The sequence below is a fragment of the Carassius gibelio genome, chromosome A1 (assembly GCF_023724105.1).
Source record: "Carassius gibelio isolate Cgi1373 ecotype wild population from Czech Republic chromosome A1, carGib1.2-hapl.c, whole genome shotgun sequence".
Taxonomy (NCBI): domain Eukaryota; kingdom Metazoa; phylum Chordata; class Actinopteri; order Cypriniformes; family Cyprinidae; genus Carassius; species Carassius gibelio.
Window position 1 is genome coordinate 20,911,926 of NC_068371.1, and position 6,597 is coordinate 20,918,522.

General features: G+C 33.7%; 1 long non-coding RNA gene across 1 annotated transcript; it reads right to left on the bottom strand.

Annotated features, from left to right (window-relative positions):
* Nucleotides 1–513: 513 nt before the first annotated feature.
* On the bottom strand, nucleotides 514–4,099 carry LOC128015457 (uncharacterized). Its single transcript, XR_008183911.1, has 3 exons — nucleotides 3,987–4,099; nucleotides 1,714–1,792; nucleotides 514–1,425 (listed from the first exon to the last, which is right to left on the bottom strand). It is a non-coding gene; the product is annotated as an uncharacterized LOC128015457 (long non-coding RNA).
* Between the last annotated feature and the right edge of the window lie 2,498 nt (nucleotides 4,100–6,597).

A 6,597-nucleotide genomic window follows, 5' to 3' on the forward strand; every position in this document is an offset into this window, starting at 1 on the left:
AAAGAGAGGTGAGGCAGGGACCGGAGGCAGAACCAGTCTAGACTGACAAGAGCAGTACCCGGGGGAAAGAACACAAATCCAAAAACACGACAAGGCAGGACTAGGCAGACAGGTTGAAACAATCACACTCGAAGCACAAAACAATCACAACGGTCTGACAAAAGACAGAGCACGAGAGGAACTAAAATAGAGGAGAGCTAATGAGGAAGGAGTGGCTACAGGTGTGATGTCAAAACAAAACCCATGTGTTCTGAGACTAGACACACAGACAACAAGACAAAAATATAGCAACACAGACCTAAGTCATGACAATGTGCTTTAGTATTCTAGTCAATACAACACAAATAAGTGTACTTCTTTAAAACATGAAAAAATTACTAAACATATTCATTTAAATTGTCTTAAAGTACAATTTTCATTTGATATAATTACAAATTGCACTTTAAAAAATCTCTTTAAGTACACTTAAGTATCCTTATATTTTATTAATATTACATTATCTGCAAGTACACTGAAAAAATAAAAACCTTGTATCAACTTAAAAAAATTGAAGTAATCAATCACACGAAACATTTGACATTGACTCAATGTAAATAATTTAATTTAGTTTAACTTGAAAATTTTAAATCCATGCAAACCACTTTTTAAAGGTTGATCAATCTAATTATTTTAGGTTGGAACGAACTAATTTTTTTAAATTAGAACAAACCAACTAAACTAATATGTATATGTTAAATTAAATTAATTATTTTAGTTTGGTACAAACTAATTTTTATAGGTCTGATTAAATTAATTATTTTATTTAATTAATGATTTCAATAAATTTTAATCAATGACTACTCAGAACACTTTTCCTTTAGAAAACATTTTTATTGTTCAATAAACTCACAACATTGAATATTTGCTTCAAATGTATGAAGATTGACAGCAGAAATACTTGAAACACTGCAATCAGTCTCTTCAGTTGTTCATAAGACTTGGCCTTATTCAACCTTTGTACCTGGTAGCCATCGAACTTGGGCAGCCACATTTGTAAATGCTGCAGTGAAAATGCAGCCTTGTTAGTACAACCTTTTTATTAAAAGGATCTAAAGTCTTGGCTGTAAAAACACAATAAAATGTAACAATAATGCAATTATACAATTAATCCCTGTACAGCTGGGTGGTCAGTCTAGTGACTTTTGGGGTCATCTTTATTCCATCAAGCTCCATCAGGACATTTTGCACAAATTCAAAGGTGAACTGTAGCCTTTTTGGATATTTTAGGTTTAGTGTATATATGAGCCCAGCAACCGATGGCAACTCGTTCAGGACCTCTTTTCCTTCGACAACAATTTAAATGTCTTTAGGTGGATGGAGAGGATCCTCTTTCCCAGTGATAAAGATCGCCATGGTTGTCTGCTCCAGTTCTTCAACCTCATTATCCTGCACAAAAAAAGAAAGAAAATATGTTATAATTTCAGAAAATCTCCCGATTTCATGTTAGATCATAATGTGCCAAGCTCTTATACAATCTAAACTTTCAAAACAAACCATTTGATTAGCAAATCAAAATAATCAAATGTTCATTACAAGGGATGTGACTAAATTAAAAGTGATGATCTAGTTTTACTAAGTAGATCTGGTAGACAACTTCCCAGATGAGAGAAAATTTTACACTTTAGGATGCCTAATTATCACAAACGTCCTCATGACATTGGAAATAGAACTTACCACAAGCAATGATCACTGGCAGGAGATTCCAAATAATTTGCACAGCAGGAACAACTGATTGGTGGCTGCTTCCCTGAAGCTGAAAGAGAAAACATGATTTAAGTTTCAGCCATCAAAGTGTGTTAACTACTAACATCATACACAAATTAATAGATATATACTTTATTTTATGATTTTAGAAAAGCTGGCTAACATTTTGGTAAATTTCTACCACATGTAAATGCTGTTAATAGTGTAGCAAACTAACATTACCAGATACAAATAGCTGTGCCTTGTAATATTATGGCTGATAAATACTGAACACAAGATAATTAGGAGTGTAAATAAAAGATCACATAGGACCTTTAGCTATTATATTACCATTAGTCAAGTTTCAGAGTTTCAGGGATGCAAACACATGTAAAATGTAGTCAAAAAGTATTTTGGGCAGTTCGATTCAATAAACCGGTTGAAAAAAAAACAGCATAGGTCTCTGCAGGAATGTAATGGGAGTTACCAAATCAGGGTGTTTTTACACCATGATACCTGATTGGCTAATGTCATAGTGATGTTAGGTTTAGGGCTGGGGTTGGGTAAGGGTGATCATTTTAATTGCATGATTTAGAAACACCCAGCAGTTTGAAAACACTCACAAGGTGATAAACGCCCACTTTTGCTCTGCAGAGACCCAAGTCAAAAAAAAAAAAAAAAAAAAAACCGGTCCATCTGTTCTTTTATGCTCAACGTTTTGACGTCATTAGAGAAGTCTATCAAATATAAAGTCCTTAATCATAACTTTAGTCAGTTAAAAACCTCATAATCATGGAAAGTTTACAATTAAGTTTTGCAACACACGGAATAAAGTAACAGCAATAATGTGCATGAGGATTTAAGTCTTGAAGATATAAAGTAAATAAATTAGATGTCATAAGGGCAGAAATCGTAATCCACTTACTATACATAATTTATTAATGCAATGTATTTGTTATGAAATAAACTTACGTTTCGCCAGGTCAGAATCAATAACAAAAGAACCAGTTCGGTTCAGACGCTCTGTGTGTCAGTCTGCTTCACGCTGAATCGCGCATGCGCAGTATCATCAGCTCATCGGTTATCAAATCGACGTGTCCGACAGAAACGATTCTCGGTTCAGTGTACGTACTGCTGATCGGAAAACTGATGCAACTGGTTCTTGACTCGAGAAAGAGAACCGCTCCAGCAGTGGGCGTGTTTGTTTGTAATCTGGCTCTGCTTGGTGTTCATCTTCAGTTCTCTCTTCACAGCAGTTCAGTCAGTGTACTGTTTGAGTAAATTAATTACTCCGGGATATTGGTTTGTTTGAACTCAGAGGGAGTGTCAGCCACATTAAAAAAGTTAACATCTTAAGTCATTTGTGGATTAATGCTTATTGGAGACGTGAATCGTTTCAAACGATTCAGTTCGATTTGGTGAACTAGTTCAAACGGTTCACTAAGAAGAACCGGTTAAATCGAACGATTCGTTCACGGCACAAAGCTAAGAAATGTCGAGGGCACAAATCCTCGTGTATATCTGTCCAACAGTTTATCGATCATTTGTTTCTTCACGGTTTTAAATTCCATTTATTGTTGGTTTGATGCCAATTCATAGTTCTTGTAATGTGTGATCTAACAGACACACCGTGGCGAGTCGTTTAAAAACAGCAATAAACTCCAACAAAATAATCATTTTATGCAAATCCACAGCCCTTTATCTACAGATCAAGGATCATAATGTGAATATATCATATTGGAGAGAGTTTTACCGTGTATCCTGCTCGATCCTGCTGTAACGGACGAGGCGCGCGGTTTGAATATAAAATGGAGAATGATTTCAGCCGCAGGGAGAGGGAAGACATGTTTCCGTAAACTGTAATTTAATGATCTAAATATAATTCTGTCCCTCAGATTAAGCTATGGAATGACTTCAGATGACTTTGTGAAATTATAATCAGAACCTCTCAGAACTGCACGATTCACACAAGTCATGCAGACTGACGCGAAAAAAGCGGGAGGTGTCGAAAAGCGCGCTGTTTGCATCCATGAAGTTTGAAGCTTGAACCTGGGGATTTACTACTGCATTTCAAGTGTCAGAAATTGAGCGGAAAAAAATGTCTAGCATAATTATGCATTTAGAAATAATAGTGATATCCTAGTGATAGTTACATACTATCGAGCGTGAATGCTGAAATTACGAGTCAAGGCCAGTCAGGTAAAACGTTAATTGAAAAAAATAAAATAATAAACATTAAGGGTATACAAAGTTGATTATTTTACCTTCTTCAGAGTTGCTCGTAGTTCTCCTGTGTCTCTCAGCCAGCCTGGAGGGGTCTGTTGAAGTAAGTTACTGCGGCCGCCGCTTAACACACAGTTCAACTGTAACGTTTTTTTTTTTTTTTTATTCTTTAAATAAACAGGTCAGGTGGTCAGAGAGCGGCACTCCAACTCAGCAATGCGCATGTGCAAACCATGCTTAATTTAATAAAATTGCTTTGATCAAATGAATAAATTCAGTTTAATGTCCCGCTGCAAATCATATTGTATCCATGTAAAAAAAATGGATTCAACCATAAATATAAACTAAAACGTTTAGTTTAAATGAAAAAAACAATAATTTTAAGCTATTTCAACGACAAAATACACATTAAACGAATAACAGCAATGTTAGACTTTTTTCAGTGTATAGTTTTGTTTTTATTATACTTTTTATAAGATTTTAAGTATACTATATGTGGACATTCAATACTATTAAGTGCATTTTTTCACAAGGCTTAGTCAGATAAACAAAATCACAAACAATTATAAATATAATGACAAATTTGAATCAGGCTGAGCCTATTTGCTATGCTGAATTAATCGGGATTGCGAAAACACAGCAATGTTTTGATAGCATATTGATAATTATCAATAAAGAGAATTAGTGATTACCTAGTCAGGTCTTTGTGCTGTGCATGGTAAAACTTTTGGACCGACATGTAGGCATGTCACAATAACAATTTATATTGTGCGATATATTGCCTCAGAAATAATTGTGATAAACAATATTTTTGTCATTTTAAGTTAATTTATGATCATAATATAAAAACGAAAAAAGGCCAACACACTTTCAAATGATAACAAACTTTTAATTCTCAAGAATATTTAGATCATGGAAATTAATTATTAAAATATTAGATACCTTAATAAAAAACTTGAATAAATACCAAATAAACATTTTCTAACAAAAAGTGCAAAGTAACAAAAATTCACATGTAACTTGTAAAGAGATTTTTCCATCTACAGATTCTTATTTTCTCTGTAAATTAACCTGTATAATGTACTGTATTGCAAAAAAATATAATCCCGATTTAGCAGTCACACCAAGTCACAGATCTCTAAACAAGGCCATATCTGCAGATTAAACCTTTTTGTAGAAGCATTTTTTATTTATTTTTTTGAACTAGCACCAACTACACTGTTATGTAGGAGAAGCGGCAAAAGACACAGGCACAAATGAAATGCAGAACACATGGTGACATTACTTTTTATGTAAATATAATGGGCAATATATTGTGTCACCAAAAATTATTGAGGTCATGTACATATATTGTGCGAAAAGAAAAATTTATTGTGACCTTTTAGACAACACCAGCAATCGGCATAGAACACCAAAGTAGGGAATATAGGCCTATTTTTGGAAGAAGAGTTCCAGAGACCTGTAGAATCACTGCCAAGGCACAGTGAAGTTGTTCTAGCAGTACAAAGACACACACCCTAAGATGCATGTGTTTCTCTTATTTAGTCACCTGTCTGTAGTTCCATGTGGTCAGTTTGCTATGACAGGTGCTTTGACAGTGCTGGTGTTGCTCAAGAGGAATTTCAGCAGTGTACAACTACTGGTTGAAATTCATGAGACTAATCAAATTTATTTTATTTTTATTTTATTTGTTGCCATATATTTAACAGTAAGAAATAAATCTGCATGTAGTTTTGTGAAAACCAGATTTATTGCTCATCACAAGTTTTCATCTCTTGTTTATTGTGAAATACTTATGAATAATAGTTTGTACTTTTTCTGTGGAGTTTCTACTCCCCATTATAAACTTTTCTAAACTAAACGTTTGCTTACTGGGGGTTGCAAGTAGGCATTCTCTGTAAATTACATTTAATGTACAATCATGAATTTTTAATTAGATTCAATTGTTTAGTTAAGTAGATTATTGCATAAAATGAATAGAAATGTTATATACCACCACTCTAATACAAAATAGATAGTTTCCTTTCCTTTCCTAGTAAATAAGTAAAAATTAACTGTGTTATTTTTGTAGCCCAAATCTGAATTTTACATGTTAAATATGCACGACTGGAATAGCAGAATCTACTTTAACATGACCTTTAAATTCAACTGATACTGATTTGACATACATGACCACATCTGGATGTTAACTTACACACATAATCACACCCAGTATTGCACAAACTCCAGGTTTCTTAATCTAATCGTGTTCTGTAATAATGTGGCAAGTCTTTTTTTCATGTAATTACTTACCACTGATGCATTATAATGATCCTCGGAAGCACTTTAATTAGATTTGAATCATTAATGAGAAACTCATGGTTAATGAAGTTTGATTGGACATGTGAGTGTGCAGAGAAAGACCCACATGTACACTTGCACAACACACACACACAATGCATTACTAAATGAAGGGGTTTAGATAAGTAAATTATTTTTGTAAAGTGTTATTTTCCAGTTTAATATGTGCAAATGTGTGTACCAATATTTTTAGGACAAATTTGTACTCTGAAGTACAAACCTAACAAAATATCCCAAAACCTCCTTTGGGGGACATCCTCATTTGTAAAAAGTATTAAAAAAAAAACTAATTTATGGAAAGTTCTCTGTTCT